This window comes from Ursus maritimus, unplaced genomic scaffold, assembly GCF_017311325.1.
Source record: "Ursus maritimus isolate PB19 unplaced genomic scaffold, ASM1731132v1 scaffold_1, whole genome shotgun sequence".
NCBI lineage: Eukaryota > Metazoa > Chordata > Mammalia > Carnivora > Ursidae > Ursus > Ursus maritimus.
Genome location: NW_024423343.1, coordinates 42768736 through 42789553, shown reverse-complemented (window position 1 = coordinate 42789553; position 20818 = coordinate 42768736). Strand labels below are relative to the sequence as shown.

General features: G+C 40.1%; 1 non-coding gene across 1 annotated transcript; it reads right to left on the bottom strand.

Moving 5' to 3' along the window:
* Positions 1-2588: 2588 nt before the first annotated feature.
* LOC121099962 lies at positions 2589-2690 on the bottom strand. Its single transcript, XR_005831688.1, has one exon. It is a non-coding gene; the product is annotated as a small nucleolar RNA U13 (small nucleolar RNA).
* Positions 2691-20818: the final 18128 nt, after the last annotated feature.

The window sequence follows — 20818 nt, the reverse complement described above, 5'->3', positions numbered from 1 at the left end:
ACCTCTCTCCCTCTCCTCAGGCCTCTCTACTCCCTGAGGCACAACAATACTGAAATTAGGCCAGTCGATAACCCTATAATGGCTTCTAAGTGTTTAACTGAAAGGAAGAATTGCACATTCCTCACTTTAAATCAAAAGCTAGAAATGATTTATCTTAACGAAGAAGTCAGGGCAAAAGCTGAGACAGGCTGAAAGCTAGGCCTCTTGTGCCAGTTCGCCAGCCTGTGAGTGCAAAGGAAAAGTTCTTGAAGGAAATTAAAAGCGCTACTCCTGTGAACACATGAAGAAGCAAGTGAAACAGCCTGATTGCTGATATGGGAAAAAGTATTAGTGTTCTGGGTAGAAGATCAGCCACAACAGTCCCCCGAGCCAAAGTCTAATCCAGAACAAGACCCTCACTCTCTTCTGCTCTCTGAGAGGCGAGGAAGCTGCAGAAGACAAGCTGGAAGCTAGCTCAGGTTGGTTCCTGAGGTTGGAGGAAAGAAGCCGTCTCTGTAATGTCCAAGTACAAGGTGAGGCAGCAGGTGCTGATGGAGAAGCTGCGGCAAGTTCTCCAGCAGGTCCAGCTCAGGTGACTGGTGAAGGTGGTTACGCTGAGCGATAGATTTTATAGGTAGATGAACAGCCTTACAGTGAGGGAAGACATCATCCAGGACTTGCACAGTTAGAGAGGAGAAGTCAATGCCTGCCCTCAAAGGACAGAGGACAGGCTGACTCTCTTGTCAGGGGCTAACGCAGCCGATAACTTTAAGTTGAAGCCAATGCTCATTGACGATTCTGAAAACCCCAGGGCCCTTGAGAATTATGCTAAATCCACTCTGCCTGTGCTCTAGAAATGGAACAACAGAGTCTGGATAGGGCACATCTGTTTACAACATAATCTACTGAATATTTTAAACCCACTGTTGAGACCTACAGCTCAGAAAAAAAGATTCCTTTCTAAAAAATCCTGCTCATTGGCAATGTACCAGCTCATCCAAGAGCTTAGATGGAGATGTACACCATTCTGCAGCCCATGGATCAAGAAGTAATTTTGACTTTCAAGTCTTATTATTTAAGAAATACATTTTATAACGTTACAGCTACCATAGATAGTGATTCCTCTGATGGATCTGGGCAAAGTAAATTGAACACATTCTGGAAAGGGTTCACCATTCTAGATGACAGTAAATATGTTCGTGATTCATGGGCAGAGGTCAAAATACCCATATTAACAGGAGTTTAGAAGAAGTTGATTCCAACCCTCAGGGATGACCTTGAGGGGTTCAAGACTTGACTTGAGGGAATAACTGCAGATGTGGTGGCAATACCAAGAGAACTAGAATTAGAAGCAGAGCCCGAAGATGGGACTGAATTGCTGGCAATCTCATGATAAAACTTTAATGGATGAGGAGCTGCTTCCTATGGATGAGCAAAGAAAGTAGTTTCTTGAGATGGAAACTACTCCTGGTGAAGATGCTATAAAGACTGTTGAAATGACAACATAATTAGAATGTTACATAAACTTAGTTGATAGAGCAGTAGTAGAGTTTGAGAGGAATAACTCCAATTTGGAAGAAAATTCTACTGAAGGCAAAATGCATCACAGGCTACAGAGAAATTCTTCATGAAAGGAAGAGTCAATCAATGCATCAAACTTCACTGTTGTCTTATTTTAAGAAATTTCCAGTTACCCAACCTCAGCAATCACCACGTTGATCAGTCAGCAGTCACCAACCTTCAGGCAAGAACTTCCAACAGCAAAAAAGATTGTGACTCCCTGAGACCACAGATGATGGGATGGTTAGCATTTTCTTAAAGTATTTTTTAAAAAGATTTATTTATTTATTTATTTATTTATTTATTTGAGAGAGAGTGAGCACGATCGGGGTGAGGCAGAGGGAGAGGGAGAGAAGCAGACTCTCTGCAGAGCTCAGAGCCCAGGCGGGGCTGGATCCCACGTCCCTGAGACCATGACCTGAGCCAAAATCAAGAGTCGGATGCTTAACTGACAGCCACCCAGGTGCCCCGCAATAAAGTATTTTTTAATTAAAGTATATAACATTGTTTTTTAAGACATAATGCTATTGCACACTTCAGAGACTACAGTATAGTGTAAATATAACTTGTATATACACTGGGAAACCAAAAAATTCATTTGACTTGCTTTATTGCAATAGTTGCTTTATTGAGGTGATCTGGAACCCAACTCACTCAGTATCTCCAATGTGTGCCTACATGCAGTTTACTTATTTATTTTTAGCTATGAGATGTATTTATTTTAATTTTTTATTTAAGTATAGTTAACATACAGTGTTATATTAGTTTCAGATGTACGATATAACGGTTCAACAATTCTACCCATTTCTCAGTGCTCACCAAGATAAATGTACCGTCATCCCTTTCATCTACTCCACCTATCCTCCCACCCACTTCCCCTCTGGCAATCACCAATTTGTTCTCTGCATTTGAGTCTAGGTTTTTTGTTCTGTTTTGCTTTGTCTCTGCTTATATGCAGTTTAAATAGAAAACTTGCCAAGTATACTCACAAGAAATAATGTTTCTTTTATTTATTTATTTATTTATTTATTTATTTATTTATTTATTTACATGACAGGTAATGTGCCCAAGTCGTAACAAGGTTTGAGGGTGTCACGTGTCACACAACATCCTGGACACCCAATCATAATGCTTATGAACTACAAAAGGTCTCAAAACACTGCTCGAAGTGCAAGGATGAATATTAAGATAAATTAGATTCGTGCTTTAGCTACATTTCAGGTGGTGATTAGAGAAAGCACAGAATAAGTTTTGCACGGACACATCTATTAGCTGGCAGACTCATGGCCCACGCTAGGGGCTCTTTGCAGAGTAGGGAAAAAAAGAATTCTCAGAAAAGTTTGTCAAGCCTGAGATGCTGCTTATTTTTATTTAGATCTAATTCTTCTTCCTTTCCACAGAAGAGCATTAATTGCTTTTCTTTTCATCTTTCCTAGCAAAAGATGGGAAATATCACCAGAAGAAAACTACCAGGATTTTTTTTTTTACTTTTACCACAAACAAGTATATAATGCAAATTCCCACGATGGAACTGTATAGATATGGCTATGCTACCAAAATATCAGGAATGCTGTCTTTCTGGGAGGTGAGGGAAAACAACTAGATTTGGAAATCTGGTATACGACTGTATATGAATATACAAATGACATTTATAGATCCAGAGATACCCACCTACCCATAAGTATATAGAGTTGGCATCAAGTCACTAAGCATAAAAAACGTGGGTGTTTACAACTTTTTTTAAAAAGGCATTATTTGCATTAAAAATATGTTTTCTAATTTCCAAAATAGTCTGTGTAAGAAGTTGGGAAATTTGGGTGAAAAGATAAGAGTGGGGGAAGGAAAATACTAGAAAAAATTGGAAACATACGCATATACACATCACAGTCTCTTGTGTTTCCAGCCTTTTACATATGTGGAAGAAGGTGCACGTTGTGTTTCCAGGTCTGACTTAGCCCAGCAACCAGTATGAGTCTGGCCAAGTCACTTCCCCTCCTTGAGCCTTTGTTTCTTCATCCCCAAAATAAAACAGGAGAAAAAAGGCAAGAAGCCGACATGAGTATAGGATGTAGCTCCCCTCAGCAGAAGACAGTCCCATCCAGTCTAGCATTTTATGATTGTTACTGTATGTTAATTGTGTTATTTTGCACAGATTAATGATACGGGTTATTGCCATTTTTCTTTTCTTTTTTTTTTTTTAAAGATTTTATTTATTTATTTGAGAGAGAGAGAGAGACAGCCAGTGAGAGAGGGAACACAAGCAGGGGGAGTGGGAGAGGAAGAAGCAGGCTCCCAGCAGAGGAGCCTGATGTGGGGCTCAATCCCAGGACTCCGGGATCATGCCCTGAGCCGAAGGCAGACGCTTAACGACTGAGCCACCCAGGCGCCCCTGCCATTTTTTCTTTTGACTGTTTGTTTGTTTGAAGGATGTTCGGAGGTAGTTTTGCTAAATGGTGCTTTACTTGCTTAAATTTCCTATGTGATCACTCCTAACATGACTGATGCTTCTCGTAGCTATCAGTTGTATCTGAGAGCTTCTGATGCTAGTGGATGTTTTAGTTGAGCCAAAACCCTCCTCAAGTGTGTTTACTATGGATGGTCACTGTTCACAAAGGGGGTGGTTGGTGACTTGCCTCAAGAAGACTGTGGTGAAGAATACAGTCACTTCAGACCTGTGGCGGGCAAGACAGGGGACTTATAAGGAAACAGTCGTGTACAGTATGGTTTTCAAGAAAGAAAAGGTACTTGCCATAAGTGATCCGTGGTATGTGAAAATTAAATTATGCTGAAGTCCTCTAAATCTTGTGAATACTAAAGACTTCATTACTATCCACAGAACAACACTTGAGAAAGGAAACACACTACCTGAAAATGTCCTGCTGTTCTTGGACAAGGGCTTGGAAGATGAGAAGGAAAAACTGACACCTAACCGAAAGGAGTAACATAAAAAATGCCCACGTGTCAGTCACTGTTAAAAAACAGTTAAACCTCTCATGACAGAAGGAAAGACTGCATAGAGGTGACCCATACAGTGGTCAAGAATCCCAGGCTAAGGCTCAGCCACAATTCTAAAACCTAAGAATAAAATCAACAATCCCTCTAATTGTTTATCACAATGCTTCCTTTAGAAATTTTACTTGAGGAGTTGGGGTGGAGCAAAGAATAAAAAAGTCCTTTCTGAGCCTGCCTCACATCTAGTTTGAAAGTAGAATTTCTTTACTGGAACTGCTGATCCGTGAGGCCACCACTTGACGTGGGTTTCAAAGGGCTCTTAGAGTCCAAGCATGGATGTGTTCTGTTGGTGCGCCAGCACCGTGCACATACACACACACCCGCCCCGTTTAGATCTCCAGGCCGGGCTTTCTCCACCTCTGAACTATTGGTATTTTGGGTCAGTGAATTCTTTATTCTGGGGCTGACCTGTGTGTCGTGGCATGTTTGGCAGCATCCCTGGCCTCACCAGAAGCCGGTACCATTTCTCCTCTCCCCTAACCTACACCCCCAGCTTCCCATGACAGCCCCAAATGTTTCCAAATGTTGCCAAATGTGTCCTGGGGGACAAAATCTCCCTTGGCTGAAAAGCACTGCTTCAGACTGAGATGGCAAGCTTCAGCGAGGGGGAAAAGAGGACAGAGAGTGAGGAACATGAGGCTTTTCTCTAGGATGCAGAGATGTATTCTCAAGGTTATTTCTATTTATGGAAATTTCTCAAAGATGCTTACAAGTGTTTTTAGGAAGCTGATTTCATTCCAAGCAAGCCAAATACTACAAATATCATTTTAAACTGTAACTTATAACTGCTTTTCTACAGAATGCCTTAATGGAGTCAAGCATTTGCCTTCAAGAATGCTATCGATTCATTCATTGCTTTCCTAACTTGTGGCACTGCTGGCCTTCCACTTGGAATAGCATCAAGGGCTGTTTGCTTTTTTCCCCAAAACTTTGCAAACTACTTTGATACACTCCTGAAAATACATGTTAGCAGAATAACTTATTTTTTACTGTAATTCTCAAAGAACTCACGTTGTCTACTTGCTAGGAGAGCAATTATTTTGAATCTGAATGTAACCGAGGCATAGTTACCTAGATCCATTCTACCATGCTGCCAGACAGGCTTAAAATATTTTGCTGGTAGCAAAGTATGAAGTTTGCATACAACACTGAGCTCACCAGGTAACCTTATGACCGAACCTCATATCTGAAGGGCGACTAGGAATTAATATACCTTAATTTGAAACTTAAGGATATGGCCTAATTCAGTGTTTACATATTATTTTTTAAAAGATTTATTTGAGAGAGAGAGAGAGAGAAAGAGGGCAAACGGGGGTGGGGTGGTTGGGGGAAGGGCAGAGGGAGAGAGAATCTCAAGCAGACTCCCTGATGAGAGAGATCATGGCCCTGAGATCATGACCTGAGCCGAAATCAAGGGTCAGACGCTCAAGGAATTGAGCCACCCAGGGGCCCCTTCAGCGTTTACAACTTACCTTGACTTGTCTTTTACTCCCAAAGAACAGGAAAACAGTACACATGGTGAGGGGTTTTTTTGTGTTTGTTTTTTGGTGTTGGCACTCCAGGACTTTCCTTCTACAATTTATTTCAACATCATTTATCGAACACTGTGAGCGAGGAACTATGCCAATTCTTGGCAGATTTTATTTTTGCAGTAAAATCAGATGTATTTCTTTTAAAATTGTGCTGTAATGAATCTCTTCTCTATCATTTTGATGTCAGTGAAGATTAACTACCACAAAAGTTAATGTTCTCTCCATCTATAAATGTAAGACTAAAGTCAAGGAATAGAAGAGAGGGAATCTACAAAAGGTAGGCAAGGTTTTTTAAAAAGCCAAACATATAATATTATAAGATTAAAATAGGTGATGAGCATTCTGTTTATCACTTTACTATTTGGCACCAAGTGGACAAAACATCAGACACTCTCAGACTAAACTTTTATTTTTATCTGGATGGAAGGCAGGCCCAGAACACCACAGGTTAAATTCTTGAAATGTCTGTAATTTCAGATGAGTTCTGAGAAAAATACATACTTTCTGGCCTATAAACTGTCCACCATATTTTTCCATATTTGCTACTGATTTATTGTAATGTGTTAAGTATCAGTAAATAGGATCAGCATAAATATTACTGCTGCATTCAAGGACTTTAATTCTTTTTTGTTTTTATTTTATTTATTTATTTATTTTTATTCTTTTTTGCTTTTAGATTCTGTATCTTTTGTATTAGGTGTTGGGTCCCTAATTTGGTGTTGATTTACTTGGTTGTGTGGGAGTTATGTAAAATTATCCAACCGATATAAGCCAGGTGTTCATAGCTCTTTATGCATCAGGCACTATACTGGAAGCTTTCCAAGTGTAGGTGTCTATGACCTATATAGCAAGCATGACAAAGATGGCACATGGACCTATTTTCAGTGTCGCTTAGGCAAGCTGTCCCCTCAAACTCCCTGACCTCCTCGAAGGTTCCCTGCCTCCCTAATCCCAGTCTCTTTCCCCAATCACTTGGGAGAACTGTCTTTGGCAACAGTCAGATCCATGGTGCCTTTCTCTACTGACATGGAGAGTTTGCAGCAGAACAATGGCCTGCACCCTCTCCCGTGGCTGAGTGCCATCTCTACACCTCTACACCCCTACGTCCTACACCTCTAGCTGGTCTGCATGGTACAGAGGACCTAGAACTTTAGAAAATTACTTTTCAAAGGCTTCTAACCTTGGCTCTAGATGACACAGAAAACAATACATTTGCCATCTTTAACAAAAAGTGTAATTTTAAACACTCTCTTGCTCTTCCTCTCATTCTTTTCTATTTATGTGGTTTCTAACTCTTGTTCCTTGATTATTCTTTTCAGAGGGAGAAGAAATAGGTCAAAAAGCAACCAGAAGATACTGGAAAAGGAAAAGAGACTCGCTAGTGCAGGGTGCACAGAGAGGATTATCAGCATTCGTTTTAGGGCAAGACTGGTGCTGCTGGAATAGAAATCCTTTGCCTAGTGGAGGAATGTATGGCAGCAGTCATGGAGCCGAGTGGCTGGGACCTTAGCAATGTGCCCTAGCTCTGCAATGCAGCTGGTTCTCCTGCCCTCCTGCTGCTCGCAGCTCTGGAGTCCTCCTGTGAAGGCTGCTCAGGAATGAGCTGAGGGAGGACAAACAACTGTTACGGGTTGAATTGTGCTCCCCCCACCACATCCATATATGCCAAAGTCCTAACTCCCAGTATTTCAGAATATGACCTTATTTGGAAATGCGGTCATTGCAGACATAATTAGTTGAGATGAGGTCATTCTGCGGTAGGTGGTAATACAATATGATGAGGGTCCTTATAAAAAGGGGAAATTTAGACACAGAAGCATATAAGAATCCACGTGAAGATTGGAGTTATGCTGCCACGAGCCAAAGGACTATCAGAAACTAGAAGAGAAGCCTGGGATGATTCTTAGTGCCTTCAGAGGGATTAAAGCACTACCAACATCTGGATCTCAGACTTCCAGTTTCCAGAACTATGAGACAAGAGATTCCTGTTCTTTAAGCCACTCAGTTTGTGGTAATTTGTTAAAATAGGCCAAGCAAACTAATATAATAATGAAGCAATGATGGAGCTGTCCTGGTCTTGACCAGGATCTCCCCGGAAAGGTGCTGACTGATGAAGCTAAGAAGCTAAGCATGGTCTAATCCAAACACCTAGAAGGAAACCTGTATGTATCAATAATAGACATATACATGTAAGGATATAAATAAAGACACACTGCAACCATTTCTAAGCAATTCCATGAAAATAGTAATTGCTAAAGCTACCTGTTACATTACTTAACCACTCTTGGGCTTCCTAAATGTCAGAGGGTCTGTATCTCCAGCTACTAGGGTAATTCCAGAAGCCGAGCCCTCTAGGCCAACCTCCTTCTCAATTCAACTCAACTAACATTTATTAACCTATGTGCCAATAATTCTAAGCAATGGCAGTAGAATAAAGCATCAGACACAAATCTGGCCCTTAAGTAGTTTTGTTATTTAGTAATTAATAATATTAGGCAGAATTCTGCAAGAATCTTTCATTTATTAACCTATATGGTATTCTGTCCTCTTATACCCAGAAATGCTCAAGACTCTTAGTCACAGGTGACAGAAACACAACTCAAGCTGACTTAAACCAACACACAAATAAAACCCTGAGCAATTCAAGGGTGCAAGTATGACTTAGGTAGTGTATTAGTCAAGGTTCTCCAGGGAAACAATCCATAGGAGAGACAGAAGGAAGGAGAGAAGGGAGGGGAGAGAGGGAGGAAGGGGAGGAGGAAAAGACAGCAATAGAGATAGAAATAGAGACAGAAAAGAGAGAAAAGAGATTTATTTAAGGAATTTGCTCACATAATTGTGGGACAATGTGTAGGGCAGACTGGCAGGCTGGAAATTGAGGTATGAGTTGACACTGCACTCTTGAGTCTGAATTCTGCAGGGCAACAGGCTGGAAACTCAGGCAGTGTCTCTATATTGCAGTCTTGAGAAGATTTCCTTCTTGGGAAACCTGTCTTTGCTTTCAAGATCTTCAAATGATTCCTTGAGGCTGCCCACATTATGGAGGGTAACTGCTTTACCCAAACTCTGATTTAAATGTTAATCTCATCAAAAGAATACCCTCATATAAACATCTAGATTAGTGTTTGACCAAACGACTGGGCACTATAGCCTAGCCAAGGTGACACATAAAGGTGACCACCACAAGCAGTGTGGAATCTCAGATTGCCCCCAAATCATTGGAAATCCAGCCCTCCCCAGCTTTGGCAGGGAAGGCATTAGTGACCCGTTTTCCAGTCCGTGCCCTGGTGAACAATCACCGTGGCTAAGGGAATGTAATGGGGGGTGGGGTTGGTTGTGTTACAGAAGGGAGGTTGAGCAGACATCAGGAGCTGTTCAATTAGCTCTTCCTCCAACCAGGAGGAAGAGATAAGCGAGTGTCATTTTGAAAGCAAAGAAAACATTTTGTGCGTATCCAGTCCTTGAGTGCTTAAAGGTGGGGAACAGAAGGGAGAAAGGAGAGACCCTTTGGGAGAAATGAAGGGCTCTTGCCGGAATGTCCCATAGGCTCCTGCAGCTGGAGGTGGGCAGATATTCCAGTGGTCACACCAGATGCCATATGCAATGGATGGGCCTACTTCACATTAGCTTGGTAGCTTCAAACTACCTTTGAATCTCATGACATATTTCTTTGAGGAAAATTTATTTTTTCTCATTGATTTAAAGTCAGTAATTTCTGTTCCTCTGAACACAGAATTGCTTTTAATTATAAATGCATGACATTTAAAATTATTTAAATACAAATATTTTTACACCAACGGGTGTGGAATGTGGGGTGTGGGATGTGGGGATGGAAGCAATGAATTTTTTCCTGCGCAGAAACCCTGCTAGAAAAATATTTTCCCTTAGTCATCGTTACAAAAATCATCCCTCTCAGGGATGCTTGTTATTTAAAATTAAATTGAATTGGCATTTGGAGATTTTTGAATAATTTAGCTGGACTTATTTCAGTGATTACATAATGGCTACAAATGGGTCAAGGCCCCGGTCATGTCAGAGAATTAAGAAATGGATTTGTTTACATTGTTCTTCCGCCTTCTGCTTCTGCTCCTATCCCCACAGCGGCTCCCCCCAACTTCTCTCCCACTGGAAGCTCCAGAGGGATAGAGACTACCTTTCACTCCCTCCCTCCCTGGTGTTGTCTCTGACAGATCGCACAGTGCCTCAGTGTGGGTCGAGCTGCACTGCACTTTGTTATCTGGGGATCCTGGGCGTTTAGGAATACAGAGAACGCTCGGACAGTTCTGTAAATTCTCAGCAAAGTTCCTTTCTAACAAAGTCAACAATGCTATAACAACAACAGCTTTGCGAGTTTCTAACGCACAGCTGACGCTACTGGCAGCTGCTTACAACAAAAATCTTACTTGCAGCTAATGTCTGTCAAACAATGAAAACCCACTCTAGGCAAAATCTGAAGTATTTTTCCTATATCCCCACTATTCAACTTTTTTGAACTTCCCTCTTTTTACATTTCTCTTTTATGATAAAATGAAAGAATGTGTTACACTCTGAAAGGAAATCTGGGTATGAATAAGTGGATAGGGATGGTCCTTCTGCTCAACAATAGGGGTCTCCTTTCTTCTCTCCATTTCTGCTTTCCTTCTTGGGGAATGGCTGTGAAAGAGGCACAGACAGGGTCACCCTCAGAGCACCCCTAACAGTACAATGACTTGAATCCATTGAGGGTGACTAGAGGGGTCCAATATAAAAGATGGTCATGCTTTCTGCTACTCCAAACATCTACTTCTGGGACCTGAAAGGGCTATTGATCTTGAAGATCCATTTCTCTATGGATGGCAAGTCCACTTTGCCATACCCCAGCCACTCAGGCAAACAATCTCTCTTTCTTTTGAACGCAGGCCAGTCCCTTCCCCCAGCTATAACTCAACTCTTTCCATCCATGAGCTTTAACAAAAACTACCATGTGCCAACTCCGTGCATTGAAAGGAATTTGCAAATGTTATTGCTAATCTGAATACAGCCCTGCAAGACAGGTTAACATCGTTTCCATTTCACCTGTGCAAATCAGAGAGGCTAGGTAACATCCCCAAGGTCAAAGCATTAGCCAGTCAGGAAGTCTGGGTCTCTTCAGCAGTAAAGCCCATGTCTACTCCCAGATGGGTTTTAATGTTGTCTGGCAATCTGGCATTCATCTGTTAAAAAATGGACACTTTCATTTTGCTGCCTCCCTAACCTGAAATCTTGAATCACAACCTCATGCCTCCTATATTATTTTTGCCTGTACCCAAATGTCTCTTGGGTATTTCACATTCCATATGATCAAAACTGAATGCAAAACTGTTCCTCTGTTCCCGGTCTTTAACTCAATCAGGTCAGCTATTGGCACTAGAAATCCGGGACCCCTGACTTTCCCCTTTTGTCATTCTCTTTTTTTAAAAAAAATCAGCCACCAAGTCCTATAGATTCTTTCTCCCACATACACATACAAGTACACATATTCTGCTGTAAAATCCTCCTTGACTTCTCTGGAAAACTTGGTCCCTCTGCATTTCTGCTGCCGTCAATACATACCTTGATTATGAGAACACATACCACTGTACTTGGAGTGTCTGTTGACAGAGGACATGTCGCCCCCACCAGAGAGAACTCTATTTAGCAAAGATCTCCTATTGCCTGTGGTTGGAACTCAAGGCATTTTGCACGGTTTCTGGTACATGGTAAATCCTCAATAAATACTGTTGGGCTGAATTTAATTGGAGTGTATCCAAGGAATAAGGGTCTCATAGTGCGTATACTTGTGATCTAAATATCTCCTTACAATTAAGCTGAGGCCTGAGCAAAATAGCTGAGATTTCAAAGTTTGTCTTTTAGGTTGGTGACCTCTTCCTTTTTCGTTCCTTTTTCCTACCAGTAACAGCCCTTCTCCTTTTAGATCCTCAAGTGACCTTTTAGATTTTTGCTCTGTGCCTTTCCCCAAATTAGGAAGGATCTAGAATCATCACTTCTACCACAACTGAAACCTCCAGCTCTACCACACACTAGCTGGGATCCTGGACAAGTTCTTAACCTATAAAATTGGTTCGTCATTTATAACATAAATATGAAAATACCTGCCTCCTAGGGTTTCCTTGGAGATTCAATAAAAAACAAAAAAACAAAAAAACCCCAAAACTCTCAGTAAAGCATTAGCACGATCTTGGCCTAATTAATGTTAAAAGAAGACTGCCTTATTTATTTATACCAATATGTTAATTCTTCTCAATGTATTTACTTTAAAAAATGGCTATTTAATTGTGGAACGCATTATTTCTTATTAAAGAAATCTATCTGTTCAACTAATATCTATTGAAACGTCCCTGGTGCCTTGCTTCGCATCTGTGAACACAGGAGAGAAGACAGGATCCAGCACTGGGAAGTGGAATTTCCCACCTTTGTGATAAGGTCAGCAGTACAGAGACTTACCTACGAAGTGTTTCCAGAGTTCAGAGGAAGGCGTGTGGCACAGCCTAGTGAGGGGTGCTGAGGGCAAGTTTCCCAAAAAAGGGTTCCACTAGGCTGGAATCAGTCAGAGGAGGGCAATCTTGTCAGAGGAAACATGAATAAAGGGACAGAAGCCAGACAAGGTTTGACAGGAGAGGACAAATGACAAGTCATTTGGTTCAGCTGTAGCTTGGGTGTGTGTGGGAGGGGGTGGGGGGAGTCGGAAAGATGAGGCTAGAAAAGATAAGCAGGCGGCCAAATCCTCAGGGGCAATAGCAAGTAGGTGGGAAAGGTGCGGGCTGGGGTTCTTCTATCCCAGGAAATCTCAACTATGTTTGCATACTGGAATCACTGGGAGCTATTAAAAGTACTGAAACCTAGGTCCCTAGACAATTACATAGAAATCACTATTGTGATTTCACAATTACATAGAAATCACTATTGTGATTTCACAATTACATAGAAATCACTATGGATGGAACTGAAGCATCATTTGTTTTTTAAAGTTCCCCAAATGGTTCTAATATGCAGCTGAATTTGAGAACTGCTATATAATCTAGTCTTCAAAATCACACCAATCCAAACTCGGCTGTGAAGGCAACAACATAATAATCATTGACCTTTAGAATGGGGGGGGGGGTAAGGGGCTGTATTTTTTAATTATTTAATTTCTTACCGTGGTAAAATATACATAACGTAAAGTTGATCATTTTAACCATTTTCAAGTGTATAGTTCAGTACCATTAAGTACACTCACACTGTTGTACAACCATCACTACCCATTTCCAGAACTTTTTTGTTATCCCAAAATGAAACCCTGTGCCCACTAAACACTAGTTCCCCATTCCTCCTTCCCCCAGCCTCTGGCAGCCACCATTCTACTTTCTGTCTCTATAAATGTGACTATACCGGGTACCTCATATAAGTACCATCATATAGTACCCGTCTTTCTGTGACCGGGTTATTTCATTTAGCATAATGTCCTCTAGGTTCACCCATGTGGTAGAATGTCTCAAAATTTCCTTTCTTTTTAAGGTTGAATAATAATCCATTGCATGTATATACCACATTTTCATCCATTCATCTATCAACGGAAACTTAGGTTGTTTCTACCTTTTGGCTATTGTAAATAATTCTGCTATGAATATGAGTGTACAAATATCTGTTTGAGTCCCTGTTTTCAATTTTTTTTGAGTAAATACCCAGAAGTGGAATTGCTGGATCATATGGTAATTCTATTTCAATTTTTTTGAGGAACTTCCATACTGTTTTCAACAGTGGCTGCACCATATTATATTCCCACCAACAGTGCAGAAGGGTTCTAATTCCTCCACTTCTTTACCAATACTTGTTATTTTCTGTTTATGTTGTGGGTTTGTTTTTTTTTTTAATATAATAGCCATCCCAATGGGTGTGAAGTAGTATCTCATTGTGGTTTTGATTTGCATTTCCCTAATGATCAGTAATGTTGAACATTTTTTATGTGCTTATGAGCCATCTGTGTATCTTCTTTGGAAAAGTGTCTAAGTATTATCCATTTTTTAATTGGGTTGTTTGTTTTTTGTAGAAGTTTCTATATACTTTGGATATCAATCTTTTATCAGATATATGATTTGCAAATATTTTCTCCCATTTCATTGGCTGCCTTTTCACTCTGTTGATAGTATCCTTTCATGAACAGAAGTTTTTAATTCTGATGAAGTTCATCTATTTTTTTCTTTTGTTGCCTGTACTTTTAGGGTCATAACCCCTGTGCTTTACAGATGCGTGTGCGGAGTCCTGCAGGTTGGGCTCCCCACAGAGAAGACTGAGGTGGAGGCTGCTATATAGAGTATATTAGGCAGTGCTCTTGGCATCACCACCTGTGGAAGGGAAGCGAAAGGAGCATGGCAGAAGGAGAAATTGGGCTGTGACGTAATCTCAAGGAAAGCCTCAACTGATCACCACAGTGAAATCCAAAGCTGAGGAGGACCTTCACAGATGTCTCTCATTTGGGTGAAGGGGATAGCCTTTATATTTGACCAGTTAGTTATTAGATATGGGGGGTACCAGAAGGGGATATGACTGAGGGTGAGGCAGTTCTCTTGAGCCCAGGAATTCCAAAGAAGGCTCACAGCTGAGGATTACTGGCCATGAGCACTCCCACCATCTGGGGAAAGAGGCCTTTATTATTGGAAGGGCATCTGGGCAGCGTATCATGCACTACAGTCTCAAAGAGGCCTCCTCGTGCTTGCTTTGACGCCCCTGGCCCATGGCACTTTACTATAATTTAGGGAGGCATCTGAGGTCACCAGGAACCCCCGGCCTATTCTTCCCACGCTTTCCCTTCCTTTCTTCACTCTTCATTTTTCAATCCCCGGTCTCTCTCTTCCCCACCTGCACTTCTGTTGAAGACTGCAGTTTAATGTCATGGCCCAGAGTTCTTGCCACCTCAAGCCTTTTATTCCTCAAGACATACTGAGCAGAAATGGAAGCAGAAAGTGTTTGCCTGAATCCTGGAGTATCAGTGGATGGGATGAGGGAATAGCAGAGAAACGTTGGGATAAAATACTTAGGCACAGAGAATCCCAGGACGGGAGCTCAGGTACTGAGGGGGTGGATACTGAATCAAGTAAGCAAGCACATGATGAGAAGATTAAGAAGAAAAAGGAGGATAATTAAATAATTTTTGACATTAGGGACACAACAAACATTGGCTTTAGTTTTAGATGCTGAAAAAACAGCAAAATGGGAAGAAAAATATACAAAGTTAATATTTATGTCGAATTGTTAGTCAGGCCAATAATTCAGTATATAATAAAATGTGTTAAAACTTACATGTGTTAAAATCCTATCTCAAGTTGTATTTGATAGAATAGTAAATTCTTACATACAAATACGGGGCTTCATAAATTGTGGTTCACACTATATGGAGATCTACTCACAAGCCCCAAACATCAGGAATGCTCACTGCAATGCATCCTCTTCTGGATGGAAGGAAACGGTACTTCCGGATCCCTCCTGCAGCCCGTTAGCTCTTACAGATACAACGGCTGAGTTCCTAATCCTAAACGCTGAGACTTGCTTCTCATAGATTTCTCCTTAATAATCTTATCTGTGTACTGCACCTATGTTTTGTGACTTTTTCCAAAAAAATTTTTTAGAATCTTTGAATAATTAGATTTATGAACATTTCAATTCCTAGCCCCTAGGTATCCCACTCTGCTTCGGTTTTCATTAAAGTCCACTACCCAAGGCCTCTATGTCATCTGAAGTCAGGCCCATTTGGAGGTTCAGTTATCTTTTTTTCTGAGTATTCCTGAGAAAGTATTATCTATTTGGAAACAGTTTAGGCAATCCAGATGGAGAAACAAAATGTAGATTTTATATTCTTCTTTTCCTTTTCTAGTTGTATGGCTCTAAGGATACTGGAATTTCCTTCCAAACCCACCCTACTGCACCCCGCCCCAACCTCACCCAAAACTGAATTACACTTATCGGAGAGATAAGGAATATACACTGATAGAAAACGTTTCACCTGCACAGAATTTCCACTTGACTCCTATTTAATTTCTGAGTGTCATTTCCAATACTTGTTCTGACCCTATTTGTACTCCAGTCTACATCCTTAGACTAAGAGAACATAACATTTCTCTGGGGAGATTTACTCTGAATAAACCCCCAAATGCAAATTCTCTGGAAAATAACATGATTATACATTCTTTAAAAACAAGTTTCCGTATTTCCTTTATACTAGAGCCTTGCTTCTCTTAGGACGGCCACGTGGGACTTGAATGATGTCTTTAGCTGCGTTACAGTTTTCCTTATCCTCATCACCAATGATTATCGCTATTAAGTTTTGAGCCTACATTTTTATGATTCAATCTTGGAAATGGTTTTTAGAGTTTCATGATCATTTCCTTAATTGTTTCCGTTTTTCAGGCTTTTACTATGACATTAGCTATTGTCCTTTCTTTAAACTGCCTAAAAATTAGGACTTAAATTTTATTATCAAGTAGCTAAATGGAAAATCCCTCTCCTGGGATTCTTAGGGAGGCCACATGAGAAGCTTCCCAGGATATGCTGTCTCATCATAGAGCTAGGTTACAAGCTCAAGATCCTAGAACTAGGTCAGAAAACCCAAGACCTGAGCAGGTTCTCCACTCTGCTCACAACTTCATCAGTGTGATAACTCCTCTAGGCTTTAGCAAAATCATCCTGCCTTTCTGCGGCTTTGTCCCCACTGTTCGCTTAGTGTGGCTCCAATTACAAATCCAGTCTTACCTCCTTTTGTCTATCTGGTCTTCACTCTCTGCCAGTTGTTCTAGGCAGTTCCTTAGTTTTTATCATCAGTTTCTAGCAGTTCTTGGACTCCCCAGGCCAGAATGGAGCACTACAAATATATCTCTTAGGCATCAGTGGCATCTCATGAGAAACACCCAAACTTCCCCACTGAGACCCGAAAAAGGTATAGTACTACTGTGAGTTTTGGGTATCCTAATCTTCCTTCTTCCACCATCACTCCTTTCCTCCCTTCCACCAAGCAGAAGTTCTTAGATAGGAATAAATGGTCTCATCTTTGACAAAAGATATACCTCCCAATTACTAACTTCTAACTTCCTCTATGTTTGGGTTATAGTGTTACCCGAAAACAGAAGATTCTTTGTTCTTTTAACATTCTTATTATCCCCACAATTCTTGCGTAAAATGTTGGGAGCTGGTGGAATGAAAATAAGCAAAGAATAATCGCTCTTCTACTAGAGGTAGCAAAGTTGGTTCTCAATTCAAAGAGCAGAATTGGTCTTGCCATGGAGACTAATAGCAACCCATTTGTTGCTTGACTCTGAAAGCACACGAAGTGGACTTCAAAAAAATTTTAATGTTATGATTTGCTTTTCAGATTGTAATTGTCATACACAAATAATGCAAGGCTGAGCAGAGTCAAACTTGGGGTGCGTGCAGGGTCAGTTCCAGAAACATAAGACAGGTGGTGTTTCCAGTCTGCCATCTAAGGGAGAGGTTCAGGAGGCAGCCAAGGACATGACATGTTGGTCCCTAAGCATTACACAGAACTACGAGCCAGTACTAAAAGTTGAGAGTGATAGATGAATAATGGCCACTGGGGGAAATGGCAAGCTAATAGGCAATAGGAAGTTGGGAACCAGAGAACAGAAGTTAGAAAATAGAACCAAAGTCATTTAATTAATTCTGTCCTTCCGTGTCTTTCCTGGCTGAGACTGGTTTTGCCTGAGTGGCCAGCCCTGCATTGGCTCTTGGGCCTCGGCTTCTTAAAGGTACCACATGGCCTCTGGCACTTCTTTTTCCAGGATGTAAAGCAAGTCTTAATTTGCCAGATCCCCTCAGAACTAAACTCTTAGTTGGATTTGATAATGTCTTTTCTTCTCAGAAGTTTTTTGAGAAGGTTTTCCGAAGTTGACACCTTTACTGACTTCCTACAGCTTATTTTACATAATACCCATGGCATATGTGCTATTGAAATCTGTGCAGAAACGTACTGTAACCTTACAACATAAGGATAGTGTGGAAAGAAGCCATTATATTTACCTACCACAACCATTTGTTTGCTCTCATGTGGTGGGAAACAAGAAAGAATGCTTGGAGGATGGGAATAGAGAGATACACAAAATTTCCTTTTGCAGTATTCAGCCTTTTCCAGAAAAAAACATATAAGCTATCTCTAGTGGGCATTGTTTCCACATCTTACTACAATACTGAAAAGGACAGGAAGTCCCAAAATCTAACTTCTAGAGATCTAACTTCTAGATCTCATTAGCCTTAGTAATTCAGCCCTGCCCATCAATGGAACTTAAAAAGAGCTATGCAGGGAACTTCCTGAACCTGATAAAGGTCATCTACAAAAAACTCAGAGCTAGCATCCTATATGACGGTGAAAGACTGGATGCTTTCCCCCTTAGATTAGCACAAAGATAAGGATATCCACTCTTGCCACTCCTGTTCCACACTTTACTGGAAGACCTAGACAGAGCACTTAGGCAAGGAAAAAAACAAAACAAAATCAGAAGGCATCATATTGGTAAGAAAAAAGTAAAACTATCTCTGTTTGTAGATGACATGATCATGTATAATGAACAATGTTAAAGGTTGCAGGACACAAGATCAATATACAAATATTAATATATTTCAATATATTAGCAATTAATACTGTGAAAGTAAAACTAAGAAAACAATTTCATTTAAAGTAGCATCAAAAAGAATAAAATAGGAATAAATTTAGCAAAATACGTATAACATTTGTACACTGAAAACTCTAAAATAACATTGAAAGAAATTAAAGAAGATCTAAATAAATGGGAAGACACTCCAGGTTCACAGATTGGAAGACTTGATATTGTTAAAATAGTGACGCTCCCCAAATTGGTCTGCAGATTTAATATAGTACATATCAGAAGTCCAGCTGGCTCTTTTTGCAGAAATTGTCTCATATTTCCCTGTTTCAAAATTTACTTCAAAGCCTCAGTAAACGAGTGGAATAGTGGCATAAAGATAAACATACAGATCAGTGGAATAGAATTGAGTCCAAAAATAAACCCTCACATTTACAGCCAGTTGATTTCTACAAGAAAGCCAGCTAAGACAATTCAAGGGAACCACTAGGTATCTACATGCAAAAGAATGAAGCTGGATGCTGACCCTGAATTGTATAGAATGATTACCTCAAATTGGATCAAAGACCTAACTGTAAAAGTTAAAATTACAAAAGTCTTAGAAGAAAACATAGGAATAAAATTTTGTGATCTTGAATTAAATTTCTTAGATATGACACAAAAAACACAAGCATCAACAAGAGAAGATACTCGACAGCATCAAAATTAAAAACTTTTGAGCTGAACTTTAAGAAAATAAAAAAGAGAACCCAGAGAATTGGAGAAAATATGTGTAAATCAAACATCTGATAAGGGACTTGTACCAGATTATATAAAGAATTCTTAAAATTCAACAATAAAAAGAGAAATAATTCAATTAAAAATAGGCAACAGGCTTGAACAGATATTTCATCAAAGATATACAAATGACCAACAATCACAGGGAAGAAATGCCCATCATCATCAGTCATTAGGGAAATGCGAATCAAAACCACAGTGAGATAGATACGACTTCACACCTATTAGGATGGCTATCATCAAAAATGTGGACAATAACAAATGTTGGCAAGGATATGGAGAAATTGGAACCCTTATTCTTTATTTGGGAATGTAAAATGACATAGTCACTTCGGAGAACAGTTTCAGTTCCTCAAAAAGTTGAACACAGTACCATTGACCTAGTAATTCTAGTTTTAGGTATATATCCAAGAGAATTGAAAACATATGTCCACACAAAAACTTGTACACTAATATCCATAGCAACATCATTCATGATAGCTAAAAAGGGGAAACAACTCAAATGCAGATATCCATACAATGAAATATTATTTGGCCCTAAAAAGGAATAACGATGGATGAAACTTGAAAGCATTATTCCGAGTGCAAGAAGTCAGACACTAAAGGCTACATATTGTATGATCCCTTTTATATAAAATGTCCAGAAGCCATAGGGACATAGAGAATCTATGGCAACTCCACAGAGACAGAAAGTAGATTGGTAGTTGCCAGGGCTTGGGGGAGGGGGAATGAGGAGTGACTGTTAATGGATTCAGGGTTTCTTTCTGGGGCGATGAAAATGTTGTGGAATCTGTGATCATTGTGCAACTTGGTGAATACACTAAGAACACTGATGCACACTTTGAAAGGGTAAATTTTTTGGCATGTGAATTACATCTCAATAAACCTGTTATAGGAAGGAAGGAAGGAAGGAAGGAAGGAAGGAAGGAAGGAAGGAAGAGGGAGGAAGAAAAATAAAGTGAGCTGTACAGAAACTAATCTGTGATGGTTTGTTTAGGTCACCATCATCCCTGACAACTTCAATGCTGTCCGGTATTTGCATTTATTAGCCTGTGTTTCATCGTGTTTGTTTCTTTCTCTTTCTCTCTTCTCTTCTTTTTAATTTTGAGGCTTCAATCCAAGTCATCCAGCCAAATGGATTCTCAAACACGTGTGTCCCACATATCTGAGTCAAGGGATCCAGATTCAGGTAGGAAATTATGACCAAATTCATGTTAGTCACAGATTAACAGACAGGGGGCCTCTAGAGACCCAAATACTTCTCTTTTTCAAACAATGGTGACATAAATTTATTAAATTAATGATAGGTTCCTTTTAGTGCCAGGTTAATATCTGAAAATAATAATCAATTTA